Genomic DNA, 12780 nt, shown 5'->3' with positions numbered 1-12780 from the left:
TGGTGGGAACTCAACACATATTTTCTGAAAGAATGAATGAGTTGTCCTACCTTGGGTAACCCATTACACAGCTCAAGCCAATAGGTTGGCTTAGACAGCCTAAGGAATAACACAGAGTTCAGATAAGTTTTGGTAATGGTTAGCAGAGAACTAGGTGAAGGAGGGCAAACCAGTGGGAGGGGCCACCACACTGGCCAGTCCCTTGCTGCCAGTTGGGGAGGCAGGAGGGGAGATGAAGATTAGTTGACACAATGCACATGGAAATAATTTGCATCCTGGATTTGGAAGCCAGATGGTCCACTGGCATCACACCTCTGCCATGAACTAGCCACATGAACATGGGTAAGTGGCTTACCCTCTCTGGGTCTTCGTTTCCTCATCTTGAAATGAGGATAATAATAGTTCTTACTGTTTAGGTTATTATGAGGGTTCTATGAGTTAATGTAACAAAAACCTTTTTGATAGGGTCTGATACCAGAGTGATGTCGGTCTTGGCTACTATTATTGTTATGATTTGGATATGACTTCCCTCTCCACAATCTCAGGTGTTAATGCAGGAATGTTCAAAGATGAAATGTTTATGAGATTTGTAAACTGACCAATAAATGTTATGGTTTAAATATGAGGTGTCCCCCAAAAGCTCATATATGAGAAAATGCAAGGAAGTTTCAAGGTGAAATGATTAGGTTATGAGAGCCTTAACTCAATTAGAACATTAATCCACTGACTTGGATTAACTGGTAGGCAACTGGGGTGACTGGAAGAGATAGGAGCACAGGGGCTTGCCTTTGGGGTTATATTTTGTCGCTGGTGAGCGGAGTTCTCTTTGCTTCCTGAGCTGCTTTCCTCCACCATGCCCTTGGCCTTGTTGTTTGACCTCACCTGGGGCCAGGGATATGGAGTAGGCCATCTATAGACTGAGACCTCTGAAACAGTGAGCCCCAAAGAACTTCCTTCCATCTAACTGTTTTAGTCAAGTCTTTTGGTCATAGTGACAAAAAAGCTACAACTAACAGCAGATTAATTCATTTGATGGGTGACTCATTTGAAAGGACTACTTATTGAGTGATAACCTAGGCAAGTAGGGCGTGGCTGGAGGAAGTAGGTCCCTGGGGGTGTGCCTTTGGGGTTTATATTTAGTCCCTGGTGAGCAGAGCTCTCTCTCAGCTTCAGGCTTCTGAGCATCTACCCTCTGCCCTGCCCTCCCACCAGGATGTTCTGCTTTATCTCAGGCCCCAGCAACGCAGTCAGCCAACCAATAACTCTAACCCTAACCCTAAGCCTGAGACCACAAGCCAAAATAAACTTTTCCTCCTCTAAGTTGTTCTTGTAAGGAATTTTGGTAATAGTGATGCAAAGGTGAATGACACATTTATTCTAATGAGCCGTTTTATTTGGAGGAGGCTAGATTGATCCCCTTGATTGTGGTCAGTACTCCCTCTGCTCCAGGTTCTGATTTGCCATGACAGTAGTCCTCTTTATCTGCGGTTTCATTCTGTGTGGTTTCAGTTACCCACAGTCAACTGCTTGCCCAAATTACCAAATGGGGAGAGAGAGAAAAAGGGGCTGGGGGAGGAAGAGGGACCACGTTCACATGCAATTTATTACAGTATGTTGTATAATCTTTCTATTTTATTATTGTGCCTAACTCATACGTTAAACTTCATCATAGATACGTACATATAGGGGAAAATAGTATGTATAAAACTTGGTACTGCTCGTGGGTTCAGGCATCCTCTGGAGGGCTTGGAACATGAGAGATAAGTGACAACTATTGCATTTGTTTTCTAAAATCAAGGCCTTAGACTTGGCGGAAGGTGGGGGAAGAATCACAAATTGAGTTCAGTTTATCACACATATTTGATTGTCAAGTTCCAGACCCTGTAACAGAAGATGTGAAAGGCGGACCGTAAGCCCACTTGCCCTTGGACGTGCATTCTGCTGGTGGTTGCACAGGCTGAGAGCAGAGCACCTGCAAGTGTGGCCCACCCACCTCTCACCAGCCTTTCTGGTTCTCAGAGTGGAGTAAGGGCAACACCAGGAAGCTCCTGGGGAGACAGAGGTCCCCTTTTGGCACTGTAAGTCCAGGGCTTGATTCTGCCACGAGGGCATGGAGAAAGCCAGGGTCAAGCAGAAGCAAGAAACAGTCCACCAGGTGCTGCTCCCAGACCACCCAGAAGAAAGCTCCCAAGGCCAAGGGAGGTCCAGGGAAATGAGTGAAGAATCCTGGCCCTGTGGGGCTTCCTTACTGGGACCCTCCTACACTGTGGCTACCCAAACCAAACTAGGCTTCCCAGAAGTGGCTGACAGAGCAAGAGCTTGTTTAATTTGTGAGGACTGGACACTAAATCATTCTTTGTGGCAGCTCTGATATTGGCAGATGGGAGATTTTGCTCTGTCCTGTTTATATAACAGCAGTTGATAGATAGTGACTTCGTAGTTGGATATTTATGAGAGGTTTCATTTCAAATAATATAGTTTTGGCCCGTGGCAATGCTAAGGCTCTTACCCATTATTACCAAGAAGCTAAATCTTTAGGATATTGTAACTATAACTGCAGGGTCCGTTTGATCTACCCGGAAGAACTGCAAAAGTTAATATTTTTTCAATGCAATGAAAGCTTTATTATAAAAAGTCTCATTAGGAAGTTATCTGTCCCTAAAACATATAGGCTATCAGAAGGTCAAGGATATAAAAAAACAACTTTTCATACTTTTCTTTCACCTTATGACTTCTATCACATAACAAGATAATTAAAAAGGAAAAATAATCTCCTTTTTTTCCATTACAGAAACCAAGCCCCCCATGCCTCCCTATACCCTATGGCCAAGTCCCTGTTCTGAGGTGAGCTGGCAAGGTCCATTCTTCACTGTTTAAGGACAGTAGACCCGGCTGGGTTAGGTGTCGAGTGTCTGCTGAGAAAGTGCTGTCCACCTGTAAATGCCATCAAACTGTGAATGGCTTTCCTTTGCCCCAGTTGTGACAGATTATTCCATTTTAGTACCCTTAGGGAGGTCTTTGGGATTCTGTGGGCTTTAAGTCATTGTAAGGGAGACCCTCTGCAGCTGGGGAAGTTCCTGGAAAGGAAGTGGAGAAAGGGTGTTACAAAGGCTCTTTACCACGGACGGGAGCTGGGAATCAGCAGTGAGGGCCCCTCGTCACTGCAGCGGTCCTCCAAGGAAGACAGCATAAAAGGAGGCCATCCACAGGGTTCCCTTAGTTTGGAAGAGACAGGATAAGAGCTAAAATGGTTGGAGAAAAACTGGCCAAGAAATGAGATGGCAGATAAAGAGCAGAGGGCTCCGGTATTTTCCTTTGTTTCTGCAATGTGGCAGCATCCACAGGGCTATCCACGGTGTTGTGGGCTGAAGTGAGTCATTTCTAGCCCTCTTCGTTTCCTGCCTGGCGTTCATATGCTGAAGTCACTACCTCAGAATGTGCCTGCATTTGGAGACAGGGCCTTTGAAGCGGTGATGAAATTAAAGGGAAGTTATTGGCGTGGTCCCTGATCCAGTATGAATGGAGTCCTTATAAGAAGAGGAAATGTGGATACAGACCAGTAAAGGCCTTTTTTCATGTACTTTTCATCTTATTAATGATTTTATGAAAGAGATCCTTTCTTATTGTAGTCGTATCTCTTCATTATTCGTAATCTTGAAAAGTATTTGGTCCCAAAGTCTGTCTCTATCCAAGAATCTAATTCCAGCATTTTCCATTATGTGTCTCATAAAGTGTCCACGAGGTTCTCTAATCGACTCACATGCACACACCTTCTATGAAGACAGCTAGGGTCATGGAGACACGACCTGTTTGGAGAAGACAGGAAGGCCTTGCTGGGAAGTGAAAATTCAGCCTACAGCTAACCCTGTCAGGACCCAGGCCTGTGAGTGATACTTGGTGGGAACTCCTATAAAGACTTGTTTTAGTTTGGCTTGTCGGAAACTATGGGGTTTAATTTTTATTACAAAAAGCTTGGCCTTGGATGCAGCCAGTAACCTCATTGCCCTTCCCCGCTCCCTGCCCAAATCTCTCCCAGTCTTGATGCCTCCTGAGGTGAATGTCCTCTGACACTAATATGGTTGGCATGTGGCTGCAGTGTATCCCCCAGGGTTCATGTGTCGGAGGCTTGTTTCTCAGTGTGCAGTGTTGGGAGGTGGGATCTGTGAGCCGTGGAGCCTGGTAAGAGCTCATTGGCATTAAGGTGGCTCTTATGGGAGTCCTGAGCGCTCAGGACAGCAATTTGTTATACAAGCCAGCCCAACCCCTGAATTGCTCTCCTCCTTCCTGTTTTCAGATATCATCTCTTCTCGAATATTGCTCCCACCCTGCTGTCCACCATGCTGTGATGCAGGTACTGAAAACCAACCCTCCAACACTGAGCCAGAGCCACACTGTTTGGACTTTCATATCCCAAACTGAACTAAATGAACCTTCCTTTAGAGAGTTAGCCTGCCTCAGGTATTGCATTATAGTAACGAAAAACCAACTAATACAGGTGTGTTTTTCCTAAGGGGCCCCCTGCATTTTCTCCTGGGTTAAGCCATAGCTGAAGAGACTAAAGATCGGAGAGCTTTCTTGGGTAGAAGACCCACCTGGAGGTGGTTTCCCCTTCAGCCCTGCATGAGGCCAGGCTACAACTTTATTTTCAACAACCCTTTTTAGGACTTTTTTTTTTTTTTTTTAAGAAGAGCTTGGGAATGAGGTAAAGGAGGTCTAAAATTTTATTGTACAAAATAAGAAAGTATGGGATGGGCAGGCTAGAGACTGACATATTAATTAGAAATTCTAGGAACTCTTCGCTGTCTTAGCAATACTAATTTCCTACTTAAACTACCAGGAAAAAGCACGGGTTTTATTTGGGGCTGTCTGACTTTAGGAGCCTGAAAGAGAGCGTCTGTTTTTGAGAATAGGAACCAGTCAGTGCTTGCTACCCACTCTTTGTTTTTAAGGCTCCTTAAATCAAGAGATGGAGAGCCATTAGGTGCCAACAAAAACCTGTTAAACCAGAAACTGTGAGTTCTGTTTTGTCTTACTGATAATGTGTCTTTTATTTTTATACAGCAACCTCCCAGCAAAAGTTCCAATAAAAAAGAGATAATGTTTATTGAGCATGTGACAATAAGCTAGGAATTCTGTTAGGTGTTTCACACACACGGAATTGCTGTGTGCACTACACTGGGCGAATCTTTGCAGCCTATGAAGATGTTTTTCCAGTTTTAGAGAAAAGGAAATAAGGTTCAAAGAGGTGAAATCAGGTCACACGATTAAGCAGTAACAGACTGAGCCAGGGCTTCACCCCAGGTGGACTCAGGCCAAAGCTTAGCTCCTAACTGCTCCAGCGAACTCCACGAACTCCTCCAGGATCAGTTAATTTGCTTCTCAGCCCTTTGAGTTTGTGGCTTTGCAAATGGAAAGCTCAGTGCATGCATCTAAAGCAGGAAGGTAAAAGAGGCATGTGCTTATTATTGTTTGCTTTTCTTTCATTACTATTCATTGTCTAACTTAGATTCTGGAGACTTCTACCAACTTGTTAAAAATGAGGCAGGAGGTTGTAGAGGCTGAGCATGGGTCTGGAGGCCACATAGACCTAGATTCCAATTTCAGCTCTGCCACGTCCCAATGGTCCAACCTTGAGCCAGCCACTTGATCTCAGAGAACCAGTTCCCTCATCTGCAAGGAGGCTTCTATATAAACTTACCTTATACAGACGTAGGGTGGTGAGGTAGCTGGTGTGTGGTTGGCACTTAATAAATTGTAGCTATTGACTAGCATCTTGCACCACGGGCTACCATTCTTTTATACGACTCGTAACATTAGGTCTATCTGAAATACCTAGGAAAAAGCAAAATGAGAAAAACCACTGATGGACGGACTGCATCATGGTGATTATTCTTAATATTTCCCCCAGAAAACTGCATAAAAGTTATTTTATGCCTGTGTTCTATTTGGAAAGCATTATAAAACTTTGAGCAGATGACAGCGTGTGAGAGCTCGATGCTACCGAAGCACAGTGTGCTTTTCTGATAAAGATATAACTTTATTGCCCTTTATGTACTCTCTGGGTTAATACGGTAGGCAAATGGGAGATAATTTGAAATACCTTTACCACCATTTATAGTGTCAGAACACACAACTTTCCTCTAAAAATGCAAACAATTCATGGCCAGGGATGGCATTGTGTGTACATATAAAACTGTTTTTTTAAAACAATCAACTGTGTGGTGCTGAGAGGGATGGTGTTCTGAGGTCTTTCACCTTGGCAGAAATGAAACAGGATGTTCTTAGAGCTGCTATCCAGGTCAAAGTCTTTCTTCCTTCTTTTCTCCCTCCCTCCCTCCCTCCCTCCCTCCTTCTTTTCCTTCTCTCTCTCTCTCTCTCTCTCTCTCTCTCTCTCTCTCTCTGTCTGTCTCTCTCAGTCTCTCTGTCTCTCTCTCTCTCTCTCTCTCTTTCTCGCTCCTCCTCCCTGTCTCTCTCTATGCCAGCTTTTGTCACCTCCCCTGTAGGAATTTTCAGAGCAAAGGGGTGAAAAACTGTGTCCTCTAGGCTAAAAGTGACTTTAAAAGGCCTTTTTGAGGAAGAATGATCTAGCAAAGATTCCAGCGATACCTCTGGCTTCCATTTCTGGGGATAACACAGTCCTGGCAGATTGAGCAAGATCGCCGAGGCTGCAGGTAATGCTGTTAAATCTCCGTGGGATCATGGCCTTCTGTTCTTTTGAGACGCTGTCATCTTGTTGCTTCTGCAGGGGCAGAGCACCAGCTTCCCGTGTGGCACCATCTGGGGAGGTGACAGGATTGGCGAAGAATGTGCTGGCTTGGGATAGGGCTTCTAGTGCTGCATGTGCCCTGAGTTTCACCTTGTGATGCCTCTGACCCTTGTCTACCAATATGCCACATGAGCTGGTTGGATATCCTGCTGTCCCAGCTACCTCCCACTTCTCATTTTCTAGGGACGTGTAATATAGGTATAATCATGTATCAAACTGATCAGGATGTGTTTGTGTGACTTACATCAAATATTTCCAAAATACTTTATTTTTTATAATCTCATTTTCAGCCCTACCACAAACCTGTGAGGTAGGAAACACAAATATTTTTGTTCCATCTGACATATTAGGAAACTTAGGCAAATAGAGATTAAGTTAATGGCACAGTCCAGGTCTCCTGACTCTCATTTCTGGGCTCCTCCACTAAATTAAACTGGATTAGTCTTTTGGGATAAGTGTGAAAGGGTATGCAACTGAGTTCTTTGTGGAAAAGAAATAACTTGATAAATTATATTAAATTACTGTAGGAGTAGATAAAAAACAAAGTTCTATTTCCCTTGTTGAGAATTTGCCTTTGAATCCCACTGTGAAATGGATTAGAATGTTTTGTTAGGATGGGAGCAATATACAAACCCAGAAAAGGTACATCTCATATTCTTTTAAATGGGTAATTTCTCCGGGGACTTCTTTACATTCTGAAAATTCACTTTATTATTGCATCCTAAGGTTTGTGGCTTCAAATGCCATGGCTTCTGCGTCTAACTTTTATTGGTGATATTTGTGTTTATCACTTTCTACTGTCATCCTCTCCCATTCCCTTTGTTTTGTTCCATAGATAGGATTTGATTTATGAATGAGAGCTTTTTGATTCTTCAAGACATATTTTGGTGAATTGGTTCAATAACTTGTTATGGAAAAAGCAAAATCCATCAGGGATGTATTTGCCTACTTCCTCTCAAAAGAAATCTCTCCTGGAAACCCACCCACTCTGAATCCATCAGTCATGCCGCATTTCTGTATTTCATCCACATTGATTTGTTTGTTAAATTTGTCCATCAAAGGGTTCACCTTAAAATGTAGCTTTAAGATTTCTAATATTTGGAAATTAAACTTGTGTCTTGCCCACCCCCCACCCCCCCGAGGTAACATGCACACTGCAATCTAGATTCAAAAGCCTTTTTCGACTTTGGTTCAGATGCAGAATAAACTGCTGGGTCAGTTGGAAAGAAGTCTTAAGAATGAGAAAGTCACCTGATGTAGAGTGTCCCTTTTATGTCACTCTGATGATCTCAGTCTCAAGCCAAGTTCTTCCCTTTGTTGTTTTGAGCGGTCTTACTGAGATGCTGGAGTTGAACCCGGGACCTAGGAAGCATGGTTCAAGCCAGCTGTAACCCCCCACCCCACCCCCCACCTGCAGCAGCAGAACTCTGGTTTCGGGGACTCTGATTTTTTGTTTGCCTCTGAGAGGTTTCAGTCTGTTGGCCTGACTGTCGAGGTTTAGCATCTCAAACACTGGAAGAGCTTCTGCCGCCCAGACTCTGCCTTACTCTCCAATCCCACATTTATCACCTGATGCCTTTTGTCATGTTGCAGCCGTATCAGAAATAGACACTTTCCTGTTCCGTCTTGGCACTAACATGGAAGATTCAATGAGACAAAGGAAGAATTTTGCTTTCTGTCTGCTCTATACATTATTCATATTCAATAATCATATTCAATTGGATTCTTTTCTTCCATGTGGCAGACATACTGTATTATCTTTTCCCGCTGAAAACATGGTTTCATGAGGCGTCTTCTTTTCTACCAAGGTATTTGGCATCTGGCCTCCCATCTGGCTTCCTAGCAGAAACATCTGGAGAGCTTTGAAAAATACAGGACCTGAATCCACAGGTCTTGGGGAACCTCTCTGGGAGCTTTTACCTACAAAGCTGCACCAGTGAGTCTTCTGACCAGCCAAGCTGGGGAACCACGGCTCCAAAGCACGTGTGTCCCAGTCCCTGGGAACATCCCCGGGTTGGAAGCTTCACTAGCAGGACTCGGAGGACTCAGCATTGTCAAGTGTCGGGGGATGATTTCTTACAACAGAGTGATCGAAAATAAAAGTAGTGAAGGGAAAATGAGCCTGGGGAGAGAGGCTCCAAGGAGACCAGGCATAGGTTTCCAAGAGTCCTCTCGTGCGGTCCCCCAGGAACTGCTTAATTCCTCCAGCATTGAATTGTGATAGGCCAAGAAGCTCACTAGAGACTCAGTGCCCAAGATGGTCCCATCACCTTGGCACCCTCTGCCTACATGTACCCAAACTCCAGACTCCCTGGAGAAATCAGGAGTGCAGCATAAACCACCCTGTTCACCCAAGCAATTCGGGCACACGAAGCCACTCTAACCTACTAGGGAATGCTCCCCAAATCCAAGTTCCCTGATGCTGGCCAGGGACCAGCCTTGAAAACAGGCTAAGGATAGGAGTCTTGGACCTCCTGCATTATCTTTTCTCTTCCTGAATAGTTATATAGAAAAGAGGTAAGAGATAACTCGATTCAAAGCATGTTAGCCAAGTTTCTGTAGTGGGTAAGAAGAGAAACCTCTGGATGAAAATGGAGATTCAGGTGGTGAAATATGAAACTCCATTCCTTGAGGATCTTCATCAGCAAACTCACTTGTCCTTAATGAAGAAGCGGGCCATGAACTTGGGATGTGGACCATCCACCTCCTTGAGACCTTTTGGTGATTGGGCTACACATAAAAAAGAATAGATGGTTTGCTTGTTTTATGTCCTCAAAGACCACAACTAGATGAACCTGGAGACACGCATTCACTTGTGTCTCCTGTTCCCTTTTCCAGTTTTTCATATGGAATTGCTTTTCCTTTAATCTCTGGAAAGGCATGATTGTAAGTGGGATGAGATGGTCAAGGCCTGCAGCACATCCAAGTCACTCAAAGCTGCAAGTTCCATGACTCCACTTTGAGTTCCCCAAAAAGAAACAATGATTTTAATATTCAACATCTTGGGTAACCAGGCATTTGCTTTTTTTTTTTTTTTTTTTAAAGAAAGAGTGAGAGAGGAGAGAGAGAGATAGAGAGAGAGAGTTTTTAATATTTATTTTTTAGTTCTCGGCGGACACAACATCTTTGTTGGTATGTGGTGCTGAGGATCGAACCCGGGCCGCACGCATGCCAGGCAAGCGCGCTACTGCTTGAGCCACATCCCCAGCCCCAGGCATTTGCTTTTATGTTAGTAATACTTTGTAGGATGCTTTGATTTTTCTGTAGACACCGGCATCTCCTGCATCTACAGCCTTCCAGGATTACCTGGTGGCATAGAGGCAACTCCTCTGAGGCAGGGGATGGCAAGATCAATAGGGAGAGCCAACTCTTTATTCCCATGGGAAACTTCCTGGCAAAGAACCTGAGTATTTCTTTATTCAACTTGCACATTTCCTTCCCTCTAAGCAACAATATTCTACCTCAAGTTCATCTATGCATATTTGCTTATATTCAGTTCACTGATTCAGATGATTAGTGGGACAGCATGTCCCTTGTACAAAACCCTTCTTTAACCTAACAATGACAGTCAGACTCACTCAGACATTTTTGTCAAGGTGCAAAAGCCCCTTCTTATCGGACTTGTTTTCCATGAGTTTAATCATTTCTTCCATTTCTCTCTCTTTTCCATTTCTTTATATTCTTCTTAAAAGTGTGGGCCATAATTGGATTTTCTGATTTTCAATACAAACATACTCTCTTATACACCTAAATTCTTTACAAAAATTTTGACAATTATATGTAATTTAATATGTATTAAAACTAAAAATAGGTAAAACAAATACTAAAAATTTTCTAAGTCATGGGTATAACATGTAAATTACCTTGATCTTGTATTAAGTGTAATTCTCTGCTTTTTGAGTCAATTTTTAAAAATATGAATGTTTTAAGAAGCAAGACTCTTTGGCAATGAACGTGTTGTGGACAGGTGAGCCACTGTGGGCCAGAAGCAAGGCCTTGCTGCTCTGCATATTGTAAAATGGTGCACGCCATTGAGGAAGGATCTTGTCTCCATCCTGGATGCCAATCACCAATACCTGCAGGCCACTACGATTGCCTGACCCAGAAAGCCCACACAGAGCTTTCCTTTTGAGAAAAGGAAAAGTTGCCTGTTCATCATCAGCTTGTGGTCTACTGTAATCTCAGGCTCTTTTCCATTACGGTCATTTTCCATTTCTCCCTCACTTTCATTTGAAACCAACCTGCTGTCATTTACTTGTTAGTAAATGCCTTCCTTTGTCTATCCAACAACCTATGTTGAGACTTTTGCTATTCTTAATATCAGGGTAATGAAAATGTTTATTTTCGTGACTTAGAATATTCCTGACCTCACCTAGTTTCGTGTTCTTGAAAATTTGATGAGATGAGTCTTGATATTTTCACCCAAGAAATAAATACTTTGTACAAAGTGCTCTGGAAGGATAGTATATGTGGACAGATCTAGAACATTGAGAACTTTTACTGAGAACTATGCAAGCACAGAGTGATACAAAAACCTAAGGCATATTCTCAAGCCAAACTATCATTCAAAACAAATATAAGAGAATTGCCAAATAATAAAGAAGGCTTAAAAGAGAATCTGTGGTATTTTTTTGAGGGTTGGACCTTTCAGCATTGCCAGGCCCAGAGGTTTAACAGCAATCCAAGTGTCACTGTGCTGTGACATCAAAGAAAAACCCCTGGTGTGTCACCAGAGCTTACCATTTCTTGTGTAGGAATAATTGAGATAGATAGATAGATAGACAGACAGACAGATAGAGAGGTGTATTTGTGTGCTGTCTAGGCAGGAGGACCACGAGGGTGGAATAGGTGGGTTCCTGATTTTTCCACTACCATGTACACCTTTTCCAAGTGGGACCTTAGAGCACATTCCGTAGAGGACCACTTGATCTGGTGGGTAGTCAATGTGGTGCATTTATTTCACATATTTACAGTTGTTCTTATATCATAGCTTATATGAGGCTTCGGAGCAGAATGATTTTTAAACGTTTTTTTTAAAAAAATGTCACAAATATGATATATAGAACCAGTCAACCACCCTCCACCTCTTTCACCCCACCCTCCACCCATTAGAAACATTTTGTTAAAGGTTCAGGTGATCAGACCCCTAGAAAATGAACTGTGAGTAGTGTCTTAATGGCAAAAGGAGTGAGCTCTCAGGGGTACAGGAAGTGGAGGAAGAGAAACGGTTTTCTAGAGCGGCGGTGGGTTTCTGAAAGGAAGGAAAAGCTGTGCATTTGTTAGAAAACGAAGCTAAAGAACTGAAGAAGGCGATGTCCTCTAAAGCAATGGGAGGCTTCACCTGGCACACCTGCAAGTGCTACTAAGTGCTACTTAGCTGTGGGCTGAGCCTGGCTGAGGAGCAGAGGCCGAGGCCCTGGTGTGAGGGTGAGGTCAGCTGGACATGGAGAAGACAGCTCACCTGCAGCCTGCACATAGGTTCTGGAACATGTCCTGGGTGATTGAGAACATTCAGGGCCCAGGGCCAGCATCCTCCTGCTCCTTCAGGGTAAGCCACTCAAAGTAGGACAGCTAAAGGGATCAGGGATCTGAGCAAGGCCAAGTCTATTTGAGCTAAGCCGCTTGCATCTGGGTAACGCGGCTTGTTATCTCATAGGCATCATTCCTGGTCATTGGAGCCCAGGGATGGACGCTCCTCTTGGAAGGATGCAGGGGATCTGCCTCTGGCAAAGTAGTGCTCACTGTTGCTATCAGAAGTGATAGAACACCAGAGGGCGCTCTGATGGGGTCCACCTGGTACTTTTACTGCCTCGCCAGGATGTGAGTAACGGTGATTCTGCAAGTCTTCATGGCAAGAGTCCATGTTAAGACTCCTCAAATGAGTTTATAAAATGCTTCCATTTCCATCCCTGATGTAGGAAAAGGGCTTCTGCAGTGTTTGGGACCGATGTGCACTGAGAGTAAAACGGTAAGACACATAAAATGGGGGAATGAAGACCCAGAGTCTTCTAGTC

The 12780-nt window shown here is 43.7% G+C and overlaps 2 long non-coding RNA genes across 2 annotated transcripts in view; one reads left to right on the top strand and one right to left on the bottom strand.

Annotated features, from left to right (window-relative positions):
* Positions 1–5078: 5078 nt before the first annotated feature.
* LOC144378342 (uncharacterized) lies at positions 5079–7123 on the bottom strand. Its single transcript, XR_013440030.1, has 3 exons — positions 6607–7123; positions 5699–5832; positions 5079–5429 (listed from the first exon to the last, which is right to left on the bottom strand). It is a non-coding gene; the product is annotated as an uncharacterized LOC144378342 (long non-coding RNA).
* Positions 6348–12780, top strand: part of LOC144378340 (uncharacterized) — a 10123-nt gene continuing 3690 nt past the window's right edge. The window contains exon 1 of the long non-coding RNA XR_013440029.1: positions 6348–6671. This is a non-coding gene — a long non-coding RNA (uncharacterized LOC144378340). The remainder of the gene's footprint in view (positions 6672–12780) is intronic.

The sequence above is a fragment of the Ictidomys tridecemlineatus genome, chromosome 1, assembly GCF_052094955.1.
Source record: "Ictidomys tridecemlineatus isolate mIctTri1 chromosome 1, mIctTri1.hap1, whole genome shotgun sequence".
Lineage (NCBI taxonomy): Eukaryota > Metazoa > Chordata > Mammalia > Rodentia > Sciuridae > Ictidomys > Ictidomys tridecemlineatus.
The sequence above is the reverse complement of the archived record's forward strand: the minus strand, read 5'-3'. Positions and strand labels throughout refer to the sequence as shown.